This window comes from Callithrix jacchus, chromosome 11 (genome assembly GCF_049354715.1).
Source record: "Callithrix jacchus isolate 240 chromosome 11, calJac240_pri, whole genome shotgun sequence".
In the NCBI taxonomy this organism is placed as follows: domain Eukaryota; kingdom Metazoa; phylum Chordata; class Mammalia; order Primates; family Cebidae; genus Callithrix; species Callithrix jacchus.
Window position 1 is genome coordinate 49,308,252 of NC_133512.1, and position 23,770 is coordinate 49,332,021.

A 23,770-nucleotide genomic window follows, 5' to 3' on the forward strand; every position below is an offset into this window, starting at 1 on the left:
AGAAGCCCCCATGAATACCACAAATCTGCATGTGTGCAAGTCCCTTAGATCATATTTTCATATAAACAATGCACAAAATCCCATATACTTTAAATCATCCCTAGATTACAGATAATCATCCCTAGATTACAGCCTAATATGCTGTAAATGCTATGTGAATAGTTATTATACTATTATAGAGTTGTTATAACCATTGTCTTTAATTTGTATATTCTAATGACTGTATTGTTATTTTTATTGTTTGGTTTCTGAATATTCATTATTAAAGTTTCGTTGAATGTTTGAATGTAGAACATGTGGATACAGAGAGCTGACAGTATTTTTTTAAATAGGTAAAAAGTATATTTCTGGATATTTATGCAACAATGGCTGGGTTAAAAAGAACAGAACATTTAAAAATGCAATTCCAAGGCAATTTTATCCAATATTTAGAAATAAGATAGATACGATTTTTAAAATAAGTTTTAAACACATTTATACTAAAATTCTCTAGTTATTTTCAGTTTTGACTCCCAAATTAGTAAGTTGATGTCCCCAACTTGAATAGCCTTTTGAAGGCTGAATGCAAATAATCTGCAATGCTCGAGATTAAAGTAAATTCAAAGTTTGGACTCTGAATTCAAATAGGATACAGAATGTTGTAAGAGATCATCACTCTTACCTTAATAATAGGAAGGTTGATTGATCAAATTATAAAGTTCATAAGTATGTTTTAAACCAGAAGACACCTGAAAAAAAAAAAAGAAAGAAACATAAATGAAAGGGTAGATACTGTTGTCAACATATGTTTTCATTGCTCTTGGGTGTATGCCCAGGAATGGAATTTGTTAGTTATACAGAAAATATATGTTTAATTTTTTAAAGGAATTTTTAAATTATTTTTCTTTGACATAAAATAATTATATATATTTATGAGATACGGAGTGATATTTTGATACATATCAATCTGGCTTAAATACATAGAACACTATAATCAGCAACTGCAAAATACACCATGTTCAAATAATCATAGAACACTTATCAAGATAGGTCATATTTATAGAGAGCCATAAAACCAGTCTCAATAATTTTCAAAGTACTGAAATTCTAGAGAGCATATTGTCTGATAAAAATAGTATTAAAACAAAAACGAATAACAAAATGACATTAGGAAAAAACCCCTATTGGAAATTAGGCAACAAAATTCTAAATCTATGGATAAAATAGGATTCATGTGAGTAATAAAAAATAAAAAACACACATATATTTTTGACCTAAATTAAATTTCAAGCACAATATACAAGATATACGGGATACAGATAGCACAGTGCTTAGAATGAAATTAATAGCTTTATACTTCGTGATGGGCTAGAATAATGGCTGCTTATAAATAGACATGTCCTAAGCCCTGAGAGTTGTAAATATGTCACTTTACATAACAAAAGACACTTTTGCAGGAGAGAAGCAAGGACATAGTAAGGGAGAAAATGTAACTACAGAAGCAGAGGTTGGAATAAAGTCAATGCTGGCTGTGACTCAAAAGCCCTGGAAAGTCAGTGGCCTCTAAGGGTCTGGAAAAGGAAAAGAAACAGATTTCCTCATAGAGCTTTCAGAAGGAAATGCAACCTTCCAGGTATCCTGCTTTAGAACAGTGAAAGGATGCGACCTTCAGTTTTTCCTATCGTTTCCTCTGGAATTATAGGATAATAAATTTATATTGCTTCAAGTCGCTCAATTAATAGTAATTTTTAGAGAAGGAATAGAAAACTATCGGAACAATGAATGACGCAGAAACAATTAATCTTCTATCTAAATACATGAGGAAAAGAATGAATTAAATAAAATAATAAATATAAGAATAGAAATTAGTTATGTGTAAAATGGAAAGACCATATATATAAAAGTAAAAAATTTATTCTTTTAACAGAATAATAAAATTCCAGAAAGACCGACCCAGAGAAAAAAAAGAGAGAGAGAGAGAGAGAGAGAGAGAAAATGACCAATATTCTGAAGGCAAGAGGGAGAAGGGAGAGTCACTACAGAGCCTACGTATATAAAAAATATAGTAATAAATATATTATAAACTACTTTATACTGATATGTTAGAAAATGTACACAAGATGGACTACTTTGTAGAACACAAGTTATCAAAACCCACATGACACAATATAGATAATATTTAGAGCCCTATATCGATTAAATTTAATTTGTAATGAAAACCTGACAACACCCAAAAGTTTTATTGATGAATTACATAAAATATTTAAGCATAAAATAATAACAATCTTGTGAAAATTTTTAAAGAAGGTAGAGGAAGATAAAACACTTTAAATTATGTAAATTAGGATTTTTACAGCCCATTATAAATATAACTGAAAATATCCTTAATTTAATGTAAGCAAAGTAAATTGAATGGACAATGAATCATGACCAAGAAGTCATGAAATGCAAGTTTGCTTTAAACTGAAAATCAATCAATATCATCCATCACATTAACAGAATAAAGAAAAAAAAGCCACCATCTTATTAGATATAGAAAATACATTTGATAAAATTCAATACCAATTGATAAATTTAAAAAAACTCCTGAGGATGTAAGAGAATTTCTCAATACATTAAATTTTATTTATGAATTTCTACAGGGAATCTCATACTTAATGATGAAACACTGCATGCTGTTTCACTGTGATCAGGATAAGGGAGGATGCTTACTTTCACCAGCTCTCTTGACAGAGCATTAATTCATGCCAAAGAAATAAATGGCATAAAGATTGAAGAAAAAAGTAAAATCTTTGTTGTTCTCTGATTAAATAACTGTGTATACAGAAAATTCTATGTTTTTTATTAAAAAATCCAATGACACAAATGAAAATTTAAAAAATTTTATTATATATTGTCAATATGCAAAAATCCTTTCAATTTATACATATTAGCAATGCTATGTGGAAATAAAATAAAATAATATCATTGACAATAGGGTCAAATTCATCAAATAACTAGAGTACCCATTTAATAAAACACGAGGAAATTTTCTATACAGATACCAAAAAAACTAGTTCTGAAATCAATTAAGATATAAAGAGAAGGATATACCTCGTGTACTGACTCAAAATCTTTAAGATTTATTTATGGTTATCATACACTACATATACACATTTTGAATCACCATATCATTTGCTTTAATATATTCAGTCTGCCAAATATATTTAAATTAAAAATCATTTCTGATTTTAAAAATTTAATTAAAATGCCAGCAGGGAGGTGTGTGTGTGTATGTGTGTATCTGTGTGTGTGTGAGAATATTGGCCTGCTTCAAGTTGATTAAAATTTATATGAAAATGCAAAGGACATAGGACAGCCAAGACACTCCAGAAAAAGAATAAAGTAGGATTTACTAGGTTTCAAAACTTACTATAAATCTACAATAAAAAAAAAAAGAGTTTGGTATTGCCCTAGAGGTAGAAAAAGATCAATGCAACTGAATAGAGAATCCTGAATTACAGCAGCCCATAAAAGAACAAATAATGTTTGATCTATGTACTGAGACAATTTTGTAAGTAAAGACTTCTTAACAAAGGGCTCTGAAAACCTTGATATTTATATGGAATAAAGAGACTCTTAATTCTTATATCACTTTTTTGCAAAAATTAATTCATAATGAATTATGGCCCTAATGTAAACGCTGAAATTATAAAACCTTCAGTATAAAATAGAGAAAAAAATATTTTCGTGATTGTGAAGTAGACAAGTATTTTTTGACGAGATATAAGAACACTAACAATAAAATTAAAACAATAGTTTTGAACTTCTTCAAAATTAAATATTTCTGTTCATTAAAATATACATTAGAAAAATTACATATTGATGTCATATTATATGTACAAATAGATATAGAGAAAAATGCCATAAAATTATCTCTAGACATATATCAGACAAATAAGTCATAGTCAGAGTATACAAATATCTCCCACAAATCAATAACGTGAATAAAATAACATTCAATAATAATGGACATAAAATTTATATAGAAACTTCAAGATAATGTAGAAAAAGACAAGTAATCACAGCAAAATTGGATCAACATCTTTAGTTCTCAAAAAAATACAAGATAAAGTGAGACAGAAAGAAAATTTTAGTCACCAGAATAGCTAAAATAATGAGAAAAAAAATAAAACTATAATTACCAAATATTAGTGAAGATGTGGAACAACCAAACACATTATAACTTATGGGTGGTAGTGTAAAATGGTACAACCACTTTGTAAAACTGATATTTTATTATAAAGCAAAGCATGAACCTGCTATATTCCTCTGCAAGTCATATTGTAGACACTGCATTTATCTACAAACTAGAATCAAAACAAATATTTGTCCATCAATAATAGAATGTCATATTTATACAATGAAGTTAAATTCAGCAATAAAAGGTATAAACTACCAATACATAAAATAACATTGATGAATCTCAAAAACATTATGTTATAAAAGAAAGCAAACAAAAAGAAAAATGTACTTTTTGTATATAAAGTATTGTAAACACACAAAATTAAGCTATAAATACATAACCTGAAATGTGGCTGCTTCCTAAAAATACAGCATTGACTAGAAAACACCAGAATATTTTTCCGGTGTAATAGAATTAGTATATATTTTGTTTGGGGGTCGTGGTTACTCCGATGTATAAAAGGTCATAATTCAATCAACTGAATACATTAGATTATTGCTTTCTATTGTATATTAATTGTTCTTCAATGAGTAATGATACACAAAAAAATGAAGGCAAAGTTAACTACCAAGAGAGGCAATGAAGTGAAATGAAATAAGAAGGAAACTCTGGTTTTCAAATACAAAGATTAGATGGTCAAATTGTTATATCTTTCTGGATTCTAGTTTTCTTATCATAAATGGGAATGATAGTTCCAAAATTAACTGTATTGCTCTGAGGACTACATAAATAACATAATGAAGTGCTAGGCACATAGCAGATTCCCTACAAATTTAGTTATTCATTGTCCACTGTTAATCTCATATGTCTCAGTGAGTATAAAGTACATCCTAGAAGAACATACCTTTATTAAAAACAGTTTATAACGGAAGTACATTATGAAAACTCTAATTTTTTTCTTCTCTAGTTCACCTGGGAACTGAGAGAGTGCATTAACCAGGTGTTACTGAACCAGGTGTTTCTTTCCTCACTCCCCATCTTCCTTTTCTGACTCTGCTTCTCTTCCCATTTCTCCTCCCCAACCTCCTTCTTTTCCCTCTCATTCCACAAATAGCCACTTATTTTAAACTAACACTTTTATACATAAGTGAATATGTAAATAAATTCGTTTGCAATCAGATAGCACAAAGAATGCTGCCAATAATAGAAGAAGCAGAATTTGAATTAAGGAGAGAAATAAAGGGATTTTCACCTAAAGAAAACAAAATTCATTTAAATTAAGTAAGTAAATCGCTTATATCCTAAAAAATTCCTGGATGACTTTACTAGACTCCCCTCTCTATCCTAAACACAGAAAGAACATAGGGAGAAAAATTCTTGAAAAGCAGAGAAAGACATAATTTCTGCTTATCATACCTTATTTTTCTTTTTCTTTTTTTTTTTCTTTTTGACAGTCTCACTCTGTTGCCCAGGCTGGAGTACAATGACACAATCTCAGCTCACTGCAACCGTCACCTCCCGGGTTCAAGAAATTATCCTGCCTCAGCCTCCTGAGTATCTGCAATTACAGGCACTTGCCACCACACCTGGCTAATTTTTGTATTTTTGGTCGGGACAGGTTTCACCATGTTGGCCAGGCTGGTCTCAAACTCCTGACCTTGTGATTCACCCATCACAGCCTCCCAAACTGCTGGGATTACAGGCATGAGCCACCAAGCTGGGCCTGCTCATCATATCTTTGAAGAAAAGTAAAGATTGATTTTTTTCGGAGTAAGTAAGTCATCTTAATTTTGATACCTGCTAAGTTATTACAGCACATTCCAAAACAATCAATTTGCAATAATGTAGATCAAGATAATGTACTGTTTGAATTTATGAAAATTTAATCACACCAGACAGATTTTGTCTTTAATTGAGCAACCAGCCACAGGAATAAGTAACTGGCCACAGATCTTAGCACGTTTACATAAGTGCATATCTGACTAAAGCATGGTCATTTCTAGCAAATTCGTGGTAGGTGTGTAATGGTGATGGGCATATTAACTGATGCCCCAACATGTTTACTTTTCAATCATTATCAGTACCTATCATTGTCATATAGCAATGTTTTAGAAAAATACATGCTTAACATGTTAGGGATTATGAATAATAGCAGATGTGCAATGGCTTGAGATTGGCAGTGGACACAGACAAATATTGCTGACTCCTTTTAGAACTTGCATACTCATGATCAGAGAAAGCAGTTGAAAATAGCAGCCTTTTCTTGAGATGGAAAGAAGGGAAGTGATGCTATTGGGGAAGGAGAGCTTTCAGTTAGAGGGTAGAAGTTCAATATTCAAGTGACCTAATATGCCATATAATTGGTTCCACAGACATTTCTCAAAAGAAGACATTTATCTGGCCAATGAACATATGAAAAAAAGTTCATCACTGGTCATTAGAGAAATGCAAATCAAACCCACAATGAGAATGGTAATTATTAAAAAGTCAGGAAACAACAGATGCTGTAGAGGACGTGGAGAAATAGGAATGCTTTTACACTGTTGGTGGGAGTGTGAGTTAGTTTAATCACTGTGGAAGACAGTGTGGTGATTCCTCAAGGATCTAGAACTAGAAATAACATTTGACCCAGCAATCCCATTATAATCCTTTGGGTATATGCCCAAAGGATTATAAATTATTCTACTATAAAGATACATGCACACATATGTTTATTGTGGCACTGTTCACCATAACAAAGACTTGGAGCCAACCCAAATGTCCATCAGTGATAGACTGGATAAAGAAAATGTGGCACATACATACCATGGAATACTATGCAGCCATAAAAAAGGATGAATTCATGTCATTTGCAGGGATATGGTTGAAGCTGGAAACCATCATTCTCAGCAAACTAACACAAGAACAGAAAACCAAACACTGCATGATCTCACTCATAAGTAGGAGTTGAACAAGAACACATGGACCCAGGGAGGGGAACAACACACCAGGGCCTTTTAGGGGCTGAGGGCCTGGGGGAAGGATGGCATTAGGAGAAATACCTAATGTAGATGGCGGGTTGATGGGTGCAGCAAACCACCATGGTACGCGTATACCTATGTTAACAAACCTGCTGTTCTGCACATGTACCCAGAAATTAAATTATAAAAAAAAAAGAAGAATTTGGTTCCAGAGACTACCTAATACTGCTAAGAGGAAGAATGATAGGTTGGTGATTCTTCTGAAAAGGAGTAAAACTACCAGACTGGGACAGAAATGAAAGTACAAGAATATTATTCATGTAAAAAGTAGAACAAAATCAGTTGCTTCATCAAATAGGACCTAACCATTTTAAGAAAATCTAAGTAAAAAATTCTGTTATGGATTGTTTGCCATACTTTAATTTCTATTAATGCCTGAACAACCCAGTGTGCTTGTAAAAATGACAGTGGTCATTTTCATGGTGCTAGCTCAATTTTGCTTCTTCGAACATCTGAAAAAGAGACATTTTAAAGCAAAACAAATTTTATATTTTATTTCTAATAAACGAAAGTGCATAGAAATTATAATTAGTCTGAGGCGGGGAGTAATGGGTTTCTAGAAATAAAAGTATGGGGCAGCTGAACATAAAAAATATAGCCAGGTTTAAGGCGGTAACATGACTTTGAATGCTAGTGTATTTTGCCTTCTACCACACAACCAAATACAGTAAACTGTGACTTCATGAATAGTGGAGAGATTCCCACAAGTTAATCACACTACCGGGAATGTTTAATGTAGTTTTAGTAACTATTGGATCTTCCATAGCAAACCAACAAGATAAAGAGTCAGTCTAAAATCAACCTTGCTTAAGAAAACTTGAGACTACAATTGCATTATGAAGAAATTGTCCTACATGATAATACATTATGCAAATATGTCTGAATGTTATCCCTCATCAGATGTAGTGGTATATTAATTCTTGTGTTTAGCATGTAGACCAGAAAAGAGTGTTGGTGGTATACATGCAACTACTCTAATTATATGCTTCTCCTTATTAGTGTATAGCATGGACTTATCACAAACCATGCAAAACCAAAACAGCAACAACCCAAATCTTCATAACATTCACCCAGAAAAAAATACACTCACATAGACATTCATTTATACACATCATGATTGTCCACATCTTATAGGAGCCCTATTAAAATTATATGCTGAATTACAGGTGAAAGAACAGCTGTCACCAAAAGAAAAATAATGGGCTTACACATTTATAGAACAGAAGCTGACATGAACTTTTCTATAGAAATGAAAATGTCCAGCAGACTTTCTAATTAAAAATTTTTGCTTGTCTTTGCACTTCTGTGTTCCAAAAAGAACAAATACAGTTAAGAACTGAAATTGTGTAATCCACTCTTGGCAAGATTTATAACCAGTTTTGAAGACCCTGGAGGCTCACATACTTCAGCCAAACAAGCATATTAAAACTTTGAAGACTGTTCTCAGCTTTCAGATCTAGTTATTAGTAAGTGGAGCACTGATGGATCTAAGTAATTATCACACATGGATATCATTTATCTGTTCTAATCTAAGTTTAAGCAAGCTTTCAAAAAGATAATTGTGTGTTCTGATCAGACATCGGCATCAATTCAACTCAGATATCAACACAGACACAGACATCAATTTCAGGTACACAATTCAAGAACCATAGCTTGTGGGTGGAAATATGAGTCTAGGAAATTAAGAGAAAACAAGAAATTGAGGTTATATCAAGAAACATGTATGTCCATGTAGTTCCTCTCCTAGGGTGCCTTTTGTACATTTATTTGGATTATCTAAAACAACCCCAGAGCTGTTCCTACTTGCAGTCCTAGCAACTCAAAAGAAAAGAACGTTGGAAATACCACTTGTCCTCTAGCATTAGAATAGTCCCATGTGGTGCTGCCTTTTGATTTGATAGAGCAGAGATTCAAAAGCATTTCAACTTGTCTCCAGATCTTATTAACCAGTTTCCACACTGCCTCAGAGGTAGACATTAATATTTGTGGATTAAACCAATTTGAAGAATCAGTAATACACACACGAATGTCTTATTCGTAAAGAATTTCAAAGTATCAGTTACTGGCAAGTGGCAATAGATTGGACATTTACTCTCTCCATTATCCTCAGTTTCTTCATAGATATTAATTGTGATATTTGAAAAGGAAGAACACATGATAGGACAGAGTCATTGAAATAGTCTATTTTACACTATAGTAACAAATGACTTAAATTAATTGCCTCTTTGTCAAGGTAATTCTGCTTCCAACAGTCTATATGGAGAAACAAGATATATGCTGGATAACATTCATGTGTATTTTCATTATATTTTTTAAATTTACAACTGCAAACAAGAAAAATAACTGATAGTTTTCCAGAATCAATGCCAGGATTAAAATGAAGAAGAAAAACAACTGAAAACAATCCAAATATCCAAATAATACAATTATTTCCACAAATGAAATAAACATCATGGGAATACTGTTGCCATAAGAATTAGATTTTTAAATAATTTTTAAATGAGGAAATAATTTTATGTATAATAAACACATATTTCTGTCTTCTACACAGAAGAATGTATGCTGGTGTTAACTGTTGCCACAATTAGATCAAAGCATGCTCCTGAATTACTTCCTAAATTCATAATTGTTTTTCCTAAGTAGTTCGATACTATGTAGAACTAAAAAATGACAATCTCACAGCCTTTTCCATGGATTAAAATGTTAGTAGAGAATAAGTGATCTTCTATTTTTAAAAAATATTGCAACACCTAGCAATGCCTTAAAGACAGTAATCAGGTTAGCATTCAGAATCTATTAATTTAAGAAGACAAATCCAAGTTTACCATTTTAGATACAGTTTAATTAATAAAAATGTGCATCTTTCACCTTTCTACTTATTCAAAATTTTGTTTGTGGGGTTGGCTATTTTGGAATTTATAATTCAGGAACCCTCAGCACTTAACAGTAAGAAACAAACAATAGAAATAAATAAATCATAGGTACATGAAAAATAAATGTCAAAAAGACTTGAATGGGCACTTAACCAAATAAAATAGATGGATGGTAAATAAACACATGGAAATATGTCAAACATCTTCAGCCTTTAGGGAAACACAAAACCACGATGAGATATGACTATATATCTAATACAGTGTTAAATAAAACAATATAGGGCCGGGTGCAGTGGCTCACGCCTGTAATCCCAACACTTTGGGAGGCCGAGGCGGGTGGATCACGACGTCAAGAGATCGAGACCATCCTGGTCAACATGGTGAAACCCCGTCTCTACTAAAAATACAAAAAATTAGCTGGGCATGATGGTGCGTGCCTGTAACCCCAGCTACTCAGGAGACTGAGGCAGGAGAATTGCCTGAACCCAGGAGGTGGAGGTTGTGGTGAGCCGAGATCGTGCCATTGCACTCCAGCCTGGGTAACAAGAGCGAAACTCCGTCTCAAAAAAAAAAAAAAAAAAATATATATATATATATATATAGTTATATATATATATATATATATATATATATAGTTATATATATATATATATATATATATATATAAAACATTACCAGTGTCACATGTTTACAAGAATGAAAAACAACCAAAACTAGCAAAAACATTCATATATTTCTAATGGAAATAAACAACAGTAGAGCAAATGCTGAAAATATTTGAGCATTTTCTTAAAAAGTTAAAGATTCACTTATCAGAAAATAGCAATGGCACTCCTAGATGTTTACTCGGAAAAGTTCCAAACTTATATTCACAAAACATCCCATATGTACTTGATTGTTTATAGCCATTCTAATTTTAAAATTGGCAAAAAGCTTTAAAGAATCTAAACATTCTTCAACAGGTCCTGGAACATGTTCATCAACAGCATATGGTGCATTTATAGAATATAATATTACTAAGCAGTAAAAAAGAATAAATGATCAATAACACCAAACAATGTTGACAGATATCAAAGATATTTTGCTGAGAGAAAGAAGACAGTTTAAAAAATTACATCCTATATGAATATGGAGAAAGCAAAACAATAGCAACAGAGAACAGATAAATGGTTACTAGGGGTTGGAGGATGGAGGAAAGCTGTCACTTCAAGGAAACAGCACAAGTGAGCTTTTGAAATGATAGACTTATTGTGTTCTATTTATGGTTGTGGTTATATGAATCTGTACATGTGCTAAAACTGGTAGAACTTTACATCCTGCAAAAGACTCAATGTACAGTATTATAATCATATGCATAAATTTATTTTTTATTTTTAAATTGACAAAAAATCAGACAAATTTGTAGATGCAGTGTATTTTGATATATGTATTTACATTGTGGAAAAACTAAATTAATTAACTTCAAAATGTATTCATTTACAATAATTTTGTATTTCAGTCTAACACCCAGACTTTCAAGCTTATAATAAAGGAGACTAAAGAAAGATAAAGGAGTTTTTTAAAAAAACATTTATGAAAGTAATAGAGATCCAAAAGTAATATATGAAAAACAAAAATTATTTTGATGGACTTTTATATAGTTCTTTATTAAAGGAAATATAAATGCTCCAATTGGAGAATATTAGTAATTAACTCTTATCCAGTCTATAATGGGAGAATATTTATAGTTTTTAAAACTCAATTATATTTTATAAACATATTTAAAATATATAGATATATTACATTAGCTTTTAATTTAAAAAATTTGAGTTACAACATGGAATTTTAAAGTATTTTCACTTTGCCACTTGATATTTGAAAATATATTATTTAGTAGAGTTTTTAAATTGATGCATATTAGATTTCAGTTGTTTCTGCACTCTAAGGACTTTCTAATGAAAACGTGTGCTATGTTATTCCCAGGGTAATTTTATTTCAGTGTGTAGAATTATGTAGATTTTTAATACTCGGTTATAACTGAGTATATTCTAGCAACATTTTATGTTTGTCCTGAATTTAACATAAATGTTCTATTTCTCAAGGACAAAAATTATATATGATGATGTATTTTTAAGAATACAAAAAATACATTAAAGTACCAGCCATATTAAGATATCATTGCATTGACACTTTGCAGTTGCGGAATTTTGCAAAGATGCAAACTATATCCTTGTTCATGAATAAAATATTGTCTCAGAAATTCTAGAATTAAACTCTTCATAGATTAACTTTTATAAGTTATACATTGTACATAGGAAATTAATAGTTTTTCTTTTCTTTTTGTAATCGTCTTTCAATATTTACTAAAAATCTTTCTTATTTGCTGTATCCATTTATAAAACAGTTGCTTTTCTTAAATGACCACCTTTATTAATTTCTCTGTATTCCTGATTTTCTTTTTACTCATGCTTTTCTTTATTCAATCAATTCATTTCTTATGCTCCAGAAAATGTGACATATTTCAGAAGTAAATGTATATAACAAATATTCTTGCTTTCATGGAAGTTATACTTAATGGTGATGGCAATGGTTTGGTAGAGACAGATAGCATTAATAAGATAGATATTAAAAACATGATAATATTTATGACATAAATGTATAATTTATGTGCTGTGAGAGCTTATAAAAGGGAACTTGATCTAGTCTGAAATGTAAGAGAAATACTCTCAAAGGAAATTACATTTGCACTAAGATCCATTGGTTAAGGAGGAACTATTTAGGTAAAATTGGGACTCAAACCCTCTGGATAAATGCAAAAACCCATGTGAAGTCCCTGAATCAAAAGACATGCTCATTTGTTTTTATTTTCAAATTTTATTTTACATACAGGGAGTATGTGTGCATATTTTCAACATGGGTATATTGCATGATAGTGAGGTTTGGAGTACCGATCTTATTATCTAGGTAGTGAGCATAGCGCCCAATAGGAGCTTTTAAAACCAGTCTTTCTCCTTTCACACCCTAGTATTTCACAATGTCTATTGTTCCCACCTTCATATTCATGTGTACTCAATGTTTAGGTTCCACTTATAATTGAGAAAATGTATTTGGTTTTCTGTCTTTGCATTAATTTGCTTAAGGTTATGACCTCCAGCCGCATCCATGTTGTTGCAAAGGACATGGTTTCATTCTTAACAGCATAGTAATCAATGGTGTATATGTAGCACATTTAAAAAAAAAATTCAATCTACCATTGATGGGCACCTGGGTGGATCTATGTCTTTGCTATTGTGAACAGACCAGTGGCAAATATATAAGTGTATGCGTCCTTTGGTGGAATGATTTATTTTCTTTTCAGTGTATACCCAGGAAAGAGATTGCTGGGTCAAATGGTAGCTTTGTTTTAAGAAATTTGAGAAATCCACAGACTGCTTCCAACAATGACTGGACTAATTTACATTCCCTCCAATAAGCATACCCTTTTCTCTGTAGCCTTGTCAGCATCTGTTATTTTTTTACTTTTTAATAATAGCCATTCCCATCAGTGTGAGATGGTATCCCATTGTGGGTTTGATAGGCATTTCTCTGATGATTATTGATGTTGAACATTTTTACATGTTTTTTGACCACTTGTATGTCTTCTTTTGAGTCTATTCATGTTCTTTGCCCATTTATTAATGGGATTGCTTGTGTTTTGCTTGATTTGTTTATGTTCTCTATACCTTCTGGATATTAGGCCTTTGTTGAATGTATAGTTTGCAGAAAACTTCCATTCTGTAGGTTGTCTGTCTGCTCTGTTAATTTATTTTGCTGTGTAGATGCTCTTTCATTTAATTAGGTCCCACTTGTCTATTTTTGGTTTTGCTACAATTATATTTGGAGATTTAGTCAATAATTATTTGCCAGTTCTTTCAGGTGGGGAGGAGGTCTGTTGCGGAAATAGTCCATACTCTTAATGGACAAGCTTTGTGGAGCTAGGCAGGACTAGCTCTCACACCAGTCCATGACTCAGCCCTCTAAGATTTCTGAGAGTGTGGGCTCCTCCCCTCCTGCTTTCAGGTCCTGAGCACAGCACTTAGAGGATCAAGCTGCAGCCCTGGGGAGCCAGGACTGCTTGCAGCTCCCTCCTCTGGCAGCTTGGGGTTGGGTTCTGAGTTTGGGGGAACTTCAGCAGAGACTGCACTGTGAACATGCTCTTGCAGGGTGGCCAGTTACGGGCCCTGGAGGGACTGGAAGGCAGGTAGGCCTGCGGGAGAGATGTGTCTCAGTCCCATAATGAAGCAGGCCAGAGCCTCTCAGAAATAGGTAAGCAGTCCTGGAGGTTGGGCATTTAAGGCAGGGCTCTGTGGGAGTTAACTCCGTGCTCAAAGGTCTCTAGCTCTGTGGCTGCTGCAGCTCTGTCTCAGTCTAATCTCCAGGGAGATCCTCCAGCCCCTTACACATCTGTGGGGGTGTGAGGTCCCCTGAAGCTAGGAGTCCAAAGCCCTGTGGTGACAGTCAGCAGTCCCCCAGTCCCTTCATTCATCCCTTCCCCAGCGCCATTAGGTGTCTAGCAGCGCCATTAGGTATCTTGGCGTTCAGGCATCCCAGCTGGAACTCCCAGCTTCCGTTCTCTTCTGCATCAGCAACTGCATCTTTACTTCATCCACATTTAGTGTTTTCTCTCCAAAGATCTCTTAAAATGATGTAGGCGTAGTTGAAATCGTGGTCTCTCTCTATGGGAGTGGCACTTCACAGCTGCATCCTTTACAGTGCTCAACTGAAAAACTGAATTGAATTCAGGCAAGGAGAAAAGAGCATACACGATGAGACAGAAAAGAACAGGAGGCAGATCAGGCCAAGTCTTTGTCTTATTTATATGTTGAACTTTACTCTTAGCAGTGTGTCTCTAGAGGATATTAGGCAAGGAGTAAAATAATCACAAGGAAAAATATTAGGAAGGGGCCACTGAGACAGTCTGTTTTAAGGGGTAAAGGTAGCATGAACCAGAGGTGACAATCATTATGAGGAAAAGTGGCTTGATCTGACTGATACTTAAGAGAAATGTTAGGAAATTTGGAGATTGATTGCATATGTGAGTGAGAGGGGTGTTTTTGTCATGTATGACTCATTGGTGTATAGCCTCTATCACTAAGAGGAAAGTAATGCTATTAAATAAGCGAAGAATAAGTGGAAGACATACAAGTTTCAGGGATAAGAGCATCAGTTTGGATTTTCATGTGGAATTCAGGTTGCATCAGTATCATTTAAGTAGTTGTGTGAAAATAGGCAGCTGAATAGATATGGATCTGGAACTTAAGAGACAAGGTCAGGGATAGAGGGATAGTACAGAATGTCAAAGAAAAAAAATATGTACACCAGAAATTCATAAGGAGATTTTTATTCCAAAGAATTATTGCAAAAGAGGGAAACAGAATATTGCAGTAGGGGGATGGGGACTATAGAAATAGCTCTAGTCTCAGAATTCTTCAGGGGACTAAAAATACCACCAAAAAGTTGGCTTTTGCTTAAATAACAATAGGGTGTATATGTGGTAGAGGAGAGGTAAGCAATAGGAAAAAACTGAGCAGAACATGGGCAGCAAGCAGACTGGAGGATCAGCATCTCTTGTCAGGAGATGTGTCATACTGTGGCCTCTGTCTAGTCTGTATGATACGTCAACCCTTCCTTCTTCCAGGTTAGTGATGCTCTTTTCATCTGTGTTGAATTTACTGTTTAGTGAATCTTTTGATAATTATATTTTAATAATTTAGTTTACATTTCTACAAGTTTTTATTTTTCTTAAATCTCTCTCATTTATGATGATTTCTTGTTGCTTGCTTATTTTAAAACCTATTTCTTTAAATATTTCCACATAATGATTGTAGATAATGTATCTAGTTTTCAAAGTCTAAAATATTTTTGGCTCATTTTCTTCATGCTGAAACTTTAAAAGATTTTTTTCCTTATGTGTTTGCTATAGCCATGAATCAATATGTAATCACACATCTAGTCATTTCTCCTTCTAAGCAAAATGCACAACCAGACACTGTCCAGCCTTGTGCCCACTGGGAGGATTGCCCTTCATCTCAGAGATATCCCAGGGAGGGACTATAGTTCTACAGTTGTTCACTTTGAGTCATGCCTGCATACTGTGCAGAACCATCTGTAGAGCAGGCCTGAGTCTTCCCTTTCTCTGTTAATTAATTGTAGTGAATTTCCTATGAGGTCAAAGGTGCCAGCTGGGAATAAAAGGCAGTATATTAGAAATGCAGACTACGGGCATTTGGGCCACTTTTTAATGTAACTTACTTGTGCTTTTGGGACCCGTTAGGGCCCAGTCATGACCATTTCCATTTGATGATAGAGTGTTAGTGCTTATGTGCAACTTTACAGCTTCATGGTTCAGATAACTCCCAGTTCATGATGAGTAGCTCAGTTCTCACAGTCAAGCTTGCTTATGGTCAAGCATTCGTTTTCTATTAACAGGCTCAGTAACAGGTCAATAGATGTCTCTCAAAAAAGGAATAGGCCAAGGTGGGCGAATCACCCGAGATCAGGAGTTCGAGACCAGTCTGGTGAACATGGTGAAAGCCCATCTGAGCTAAAAATACAAAAATTAGTCAGGCCTGGTGGCACCTGCCTGTAATCCCAGCTACTTATGAGGCGAGGCAGGAGAATCACTTGAACCTGGGAGGCTGAGATTGCAGTGAGTGGAAATCCTGCCATTACATTCTAGCCCAGGCAACAGAGTAAGACTCTGTCTCAAAAAAAAAAAAACACAAAAAAAGGAATAGTTATCTCCTGATGATGGTAGAGCCTTGCTCCAAATTGCTAAAGACCTGTGTTGATATTCAACTGTAAGGGCTTGTCAAGAATTCCAAACAACATCCCTATCTGCCACTGCCACTTCAGGCATTATTGGGTCTGATGGATCATATGACTCAAGTGGCCGAGCATCTTGCACAGTAGCCTGAACATGTTGAAAAGTCTTATTATTTATTCAGTACTTGAGCTGGAAATTTGAAGCCCTGAGCTCCTCCTTTTCTTCCATTACTTTGTCCAGTGGCATAAGATCAACAAACCTATGTTTATATTTTTCAGTTTTCTAAAAATATTTGAAATGTATACAGCATTACTTAATTCTTCTCTTTGTATGAGTAATTGAGTAGGAGTATTCAATGCAGATATTTTGCTTATGTCTATTACCAGTCCATGCCAAGGACTATCAGTGATTTCTTTACTACTGGAAATGTAATAGAGTCATTAGCATCTTTACAGTTAGTCAGATTAGAGAGCCTATTCTAGGAATGCCATTATAACCTATTCAGAACACTCATTCATAAAATTCTGTTAGTCTAGTACCAACTCTTGGTGTTAAAATCTGTGTTACTAAGGGTTCACCAGAGAAAAGGAAGCAATAAAATTATAACTAAAATTATTAGTAATATTATTTTTATCATTATATCTATTTATATAATATATAGATGTATATATGTATGTACATACACACTATGTATATGGAGATTTATTTATAATCTCTCTATATATAAATTCTCTATATTTATATATGGAAATATATATATTTGTGTAATATATAACATTTATATATGTAAATGAATATATTTATGATGTAAATAAATATAAATATACTTATATTTATAAACCTATTTTTATTTATATATGTATTTCTATTGGTATATATTATTAACCTATAGGTTTACATAATTATGGAGGGTGAATCGTCCCACAGTCTGTCATCTGAAATCTGCAGGAGCAGGAAAGCCAGTGGTGTAATTCAGTCCAAGTGTTAAGGCTTCAGAACCAGGGACCTGATGGTGTAAGCTGGTCTGAGTCTGAAAGTCTGAGAACCAGGAGCACTGATATTCAAGGGCAAGAGAACATGAATGTCCTTGTTCAGACAGACAGACAGAATTTGCTCATTTTTCCACCATTTTGTTTTATTCAGGCCCTAAGTTGTTGGATGATGCTTGTCCCCACTGGTGAGGGCTGTCTTCCTTACTCAATCTACCAATCCAAATGCTAATCACTTCTAGAAATATTATTAATCTGGGCATCCCTTAGCTCCAACAAGTTTACACATAGAATCAACCGTCATAGCGTCTAATTGTCTAAACTTTGTTTTATAATCATCTTTGATGGCTCTGCAATAAAATGTCCCTTGGGGACCTTGAACTTTTACTGATAGAGGGAATCTCTGATTTATCATCACTCCAAAGTTTCACACAAATGAAACCCCCCAATGCCCACAGTAAAATTCAGGGTGGTGGTATTAGTTAACAGAAACAGAAGCAGGTTAGTCAAAATAAACAAATACATACTACAAATGCCCTGTATCATCTGGCTTCAAATCCATACATTTCATTTGCTTTCCTTTCCCTCTAAATCATTAAACATGATTTTTTTCTAGTCTTAGAGATTTGTACTTGCTGGTTTTCTACTTCCAATGTTCTCTTGATGAAAAGTGAGAATACATGGACACAGGGAAGGGAGTACTACACACTGGGGTCTATTGGGGGGAATAGGGGAGGAACAGTTTGGGGGGAGCTGGGGAGGGATAGCCTGGGGAGAAATGCCAAACATGGGTGAAGGGGAGGAAGGCAGCAAAACACACTGCCATGTGTGTACCTATGCAACTATCTTGCATGTTCTGCACATGTACCCCAAAACCTAAAATGCAATTTAAAAAAATCTTATTGTCAAAGCAAAAAAAAAAAGTTGCATTATGTGTCACTTAAAATTCTCAAGTGCTGTGCTCAAATAGACATTCTGCAGGAAAATATTTCCTCACCATCCTATTTAAAAGTGTTTTCACTTCTCATCATGCCCCACTTACTTACTTCATAGTTCCAATCAACCTTGGTAATGTATTTATTTATGTCCAAATAACGTTTATTCTCAACCCACTAGACTAGAATTTAAAGTCTGTAAAACTAGGGAACTTTCATATATTGATTGCTGATTTCTGCCTGGTAGAGTATTTATACATATAATGTAATCAGTAAGTTTTTGTTAAATGATATATTGAAAATTTCCTATTAGATTTTATTTTCCTGACATTTGTCATAGTAGCCTGCAGTGTTCTTATTGATGCCTTTTTACACAAACCTGAATGAATCATCAAGCTGTTGAGCACATGCTTATCCCAAGTACCACCCTCTTTACTTCCCTGTCTTTGTCATTGAATATCCATGGTCTTATGTTCCCAGAGGACAACCACATTTCTCTAAGCCTCATTATTCAAAGAAAAAGAGGAAAGGATGTTAAGAGAGAGAGAGAGAGACCTATGAATCCATTAGGTATTTTCCTAAACATTCACGAGGTTTTGTCCAAAGAAGAATTCAGCATTCCAGGGCAAATTATGGTTAGTTTTTAAAATGCCATTTTAAAAATTCTTTTTAATTAAATGTTGGCAGAAATTTAATAGAAGATGGCACTTACACATTAGCAATTTTAAAACATAAATTGAATAAACTCTTCAGGCTGTAAGTACAATGCACATTCATCTGAGAAAACTTTTCAGTATAAAATAGATTATAAGTTTTTCATAACAATAACATAGATGGCTACTGAATGTTTGATATATTTATATTTATATATTTACATTAGACTGATACTAAATATTCTGTTTATAATGTGATTTCCCTTCCCAAAACATAAAATTAACATTCTCCATGTCATTTTATACTTTTACAGACATTTGTTTCATAAAATATTAAAAATGTATTTAAGTTCCCTCTTACTATTTAGGTTCCTTCTGTTTGTGTGTTCAATGTATATTTTGGATCAATTTTGTTTTGTTTATATCTGTGTAGGTTTGCAGGATAAATTATTGGTACAAGAATTGAATTACTAGATGAAAAGCATGAGTTTTCATGGATATTGACTAGTTTTTCTTCAAAGAAAATGTCCCTCTTTTTACACCTATCAGAAATATAATAAAGTACTGGACTTCTCCTATGCACCAACACTCTGCATGAAAAGCTTTTGTTTTTCTTTTACACTTTATTAAGTGAAAAATATTAGAACAAATATTTCTTTTTCCCAGTCCTGTATGCCTCAAAATCTAAGATCAAGCATCTGGCTGATGCAATTCCTGAATGAGGGCCTCCTTCCTAGCTTTTAGGCAGCCATCTTCTTGCCTTATCCTTACTGATGGGCTGAGGAGGAGAGCAAGCTCTCAACTCTCTTCTTAAAAGGGCCTTAATACCAGTATGAAGATCCCACCATCATGACTCATCTAAACCTAGCTAACTCCCCAAATCCCCATCTTCAAATACCATCAAGTTGAGGGATAAGGCTTTACCATATGAATTTTCAGAGAACACTGTCACTGCATAACATGGTTCGAATCACAAGGATTGTAGTGGTGATTTCCATCTCCATGTGATCAAGGATTTCTGAACATGGTGCAAAGAGAGTTAATCTGGTTCCAGTGGTAGAAGAGTAGCTGATTAGTCATCCTGGTGTTTTAGTATGGAGCCATAATAATTCTGCCTACATGAAATCTTTGTTATATCTGAAATGCAGCTGCCTCTAATATCTTCTGCTTATTTTTGTGGCTTAAAGTATAAGCTGCTTTACATTCTTCTTAGGGTCCAGCACTGATTCCATGGCCTCATTTTTAGCCCAGAAAGGAGGAACAGTTCTTTTGGTGAATCTCTCATTACCTCTCAAGGATTAGAGTGAAACATGAAATGAAGAGACACTGACTACTTTTCTATATTCAAGTCTCTTTCTTCACTTGTTTTTGGTAAAAAGTGTATTTATGAGTTTAATGTGCTGCTCCTTTACTCCTGATCTCTTTTGATCACCTTGCTTTAAAAGAAAAAAAAGACAATTGCAAACTCATCTTCTGTAGTACACAATTATGGTAAGCTATTTATTTTTAACTTTCTTCCATGTAGCAATTCCATCTTCCTAAGTACTAGTCTGTTTACCTGGGAATGTTACTGGGAATTTTGTGTTGAGATGAATCCTTTAAGGATATCAACAGAGCTGGAGCAATCTGAGTTATTGTGATAGTGAGCACAGAATTGCAAATGCCAAAATGCAACCTCAAAGCAAAGTATATTGATACACAGTAAATACACACTCAGAGGGAGAGTGGGCTGATTTCTGTGAAGTGAAATCAGCACCTCTTTACAAAACTCACGATGTCTTTATGGGATTTATGGGAAGGAGTTGAAATTTGGGCTGTGTCTGAGGGACAGGATGATGGTATTTGATTGGCAGTTTATGGTTATGTAACTAAAACTAAACTGCACATGTTCCTACCCATAATTCATAAAGAAAAGCCTATTGGGGTGGAGGAAAAACACATGTAAATTTTATTAAAATAATGGCATGAGTATAAGGTTAACTTGATACAGTTTTAGGTTACTGGGCATGTGCCACTTTAGGGAATTTGCACCTTTGCCCTAGTTTTCTTTCCCCAGGATGTGTTGGCCACAGACTTTACCACAAATTCCATCTATTAGGGTAGAGTTAAGGCTGTTTGGGGGCTGAATTCAGGTGAGCCAGGGACTGTCTTAGTGACAGCCATTTTTCTCTCCTGTTTTTCCTCCTCCCAGCTGCTAATGTCTATCTAAGTACCTAACAAGTACATAATTCACTACCATGAAACTTTTGAAAACTCTTGAAATACCAATTTTAGTACCATGTACCATTCCATTTTGAAATGGGTGGTGAGTAGGAGTGAATTTACTTACAATAAGAATAATATTTAATTAATTACATTCAAGAAAAAGTGCAGTAAAATGAAAAACATGGCTAAAAAGTAATGAGTTGGACCTACAGGTCATGTGTAAAAAATCTGCCTTTTTAATTTGTACTAGAATAACTTGTTTAAGGAATTCAATATACAACATTCATTTGAATATGTTAAGTGTAAGTGATTAATATAGTCAAAGTTAGACATTGGCTGAAGACGTTTTTAGTCAACACAGAAAGGTATATGAGAACATTTGTGTTTATTGTAGGTCAATTCCTTATCTAAAGTTCTCATCAAACTAAAATTTTTGTTGTTAGGCAGCATTTTATTTTGCTATTGCTTTGAGAATGGGTTGAAGATATTCTAAAGACTAGTTTCTATGTGCCACGTTCAGATTAATTAAGTCATATTCAAAAGAAGTTTTATTAGAGAAATCTCATGTGTATATATCACCAAAAGGATCTTTGATGACAATAATGAGAAAGCTAGCTGTATAAGGACTACATAACTAAATAGCTAAAGAAGTTTAAAGTATTGAAGCATCCACAAAAATAGATATTTTAAAATAAACCTAGTGTTTAATGGCTATTCTTCAAAATCAAAATCTAAGAAAAGGAAATTATATCTAAATATCACATTATGAGTTTTTTATAATTATATTGGCATGTCATGAAAGCCTAGATAAGTGAAATTTTAGATATTGTTTCTAATTATTACAATCAAGTAGACATTTATTCAATAACCCACTTTCCACTTTTGTAAACTGAAAGACATAATATAAATAGTTATAAGTTTTTCAATTTTCTGCTTTGGTAGAAACAATTATACAGAATGTGTCTTCTCATTCATCATCTCTAAACTATGAACAAAATGTTTTAACTTTTGTACTTATTTTTAATCTAAGGATGGTGATAAAATTGACCTACTCAAATTAAGTCTAAATTCTGAGACTGTTTGATAGCCATATTTAATTGAATACAACCTGTGTAGTGAGTACCTTTATACATTATCTCTGCTTTTCATTATGCTCACTTACAAATAAAGAAACTGGAACTCAAGTTATGTGACTGGGCCACAGCCTATAAAAGAAAAAGAACCAAGATTTAAATAGAAGTTGGATCCTATTCAATTCTGCTTCCAGAATGGAACTTCCAAAACTTTTAACAGAATTGAAGGAATGCTTAATAGATATTTGTTTTCTTATATTTTTTGATATGGGTTAATAGTAAAATACTTACAAATGTATGTATCTAAATATGGAAAGATTTTTGAATAAACCATTTAACTTTATTTAATTATATGATCACTAACCAATGGTATAAATTGAAGAAATTGATATTTATATTCCAAATCTTTCAGGACTGTTTTTATAGACAATAGTCAGATTTGTCTTATATGAGATCAGAATATGAGTTTAGTTTAATCATGGAAATTAGAGGCATTAGCCTAAAATATATATTAGAAATCTTATCATTTTTAAAAATATACTGGTGAACATGGGTTTATATTTTAAGGTCCCTAATTTCAGTGTAATTTGAATTTTCTCCTGTGTTATTTAGGTCATATAATAGTTTATAATAATAAACTATTTTGTATGGATTGTAATTTCATTTTTGTTTTAATATATGGAATGATTAAGAAAGGGTCATATTTTAGTATCGGTTGATAAAGTGGTGATCATAATTAAAAAGGTACTGCTTTATACACTTATATTCTACTGGTTACAGGAAACAAATTGTGCATATATGTGTGCTTCAAGGTGGAAGAAGTAACAAATACATATTTTTCAGGTGAAATATGTATTTCACCTGAAAATATAGTGAGAAGAGATAACAAGATGTATGTGTGACCATGTACTTTTAAAATAACATCTTATCAGGGACCTGAAGGAATTAAAGAAGTGAGCATGTCAATCTGTGGAGAACGTGTGTTGCATGCATAGGAAACCAGTGCAAACAGATTCTTGGCATACTTAGAGCATAGCAAAAATGCTCGCACAGGTAGAATGAAGCAATTGGAGTCAGGTAACTGGAGGGGAGAA

At 33.4% G+C, this 23,770-nt stretch overlaps 1 long non-coding RNA gene across 3 annotated transcripts in view; it reads right to left on the reverse strand.

Annotated features, from left to right (window-relative positions):
• The window catches only part of LOC118143680 (uncharacterized), a 114,431-nt gene that overhangs the window by 81,855 nt on the left and 8,806 nt on the right, over positions 1-23,770 (reverse strand). For all 3 annotated transcript variants that reach the window (XR_008473370.2, XR_013523729.1, XR_013523728.1), the window contains exon 3: positions 662-728. This is a non-coding gene — a long non-coding RNA (uncharacterized LOC118143680). The remainder of the gene's footprint in view (positions 1-661; positions 729-23,770) is intronic.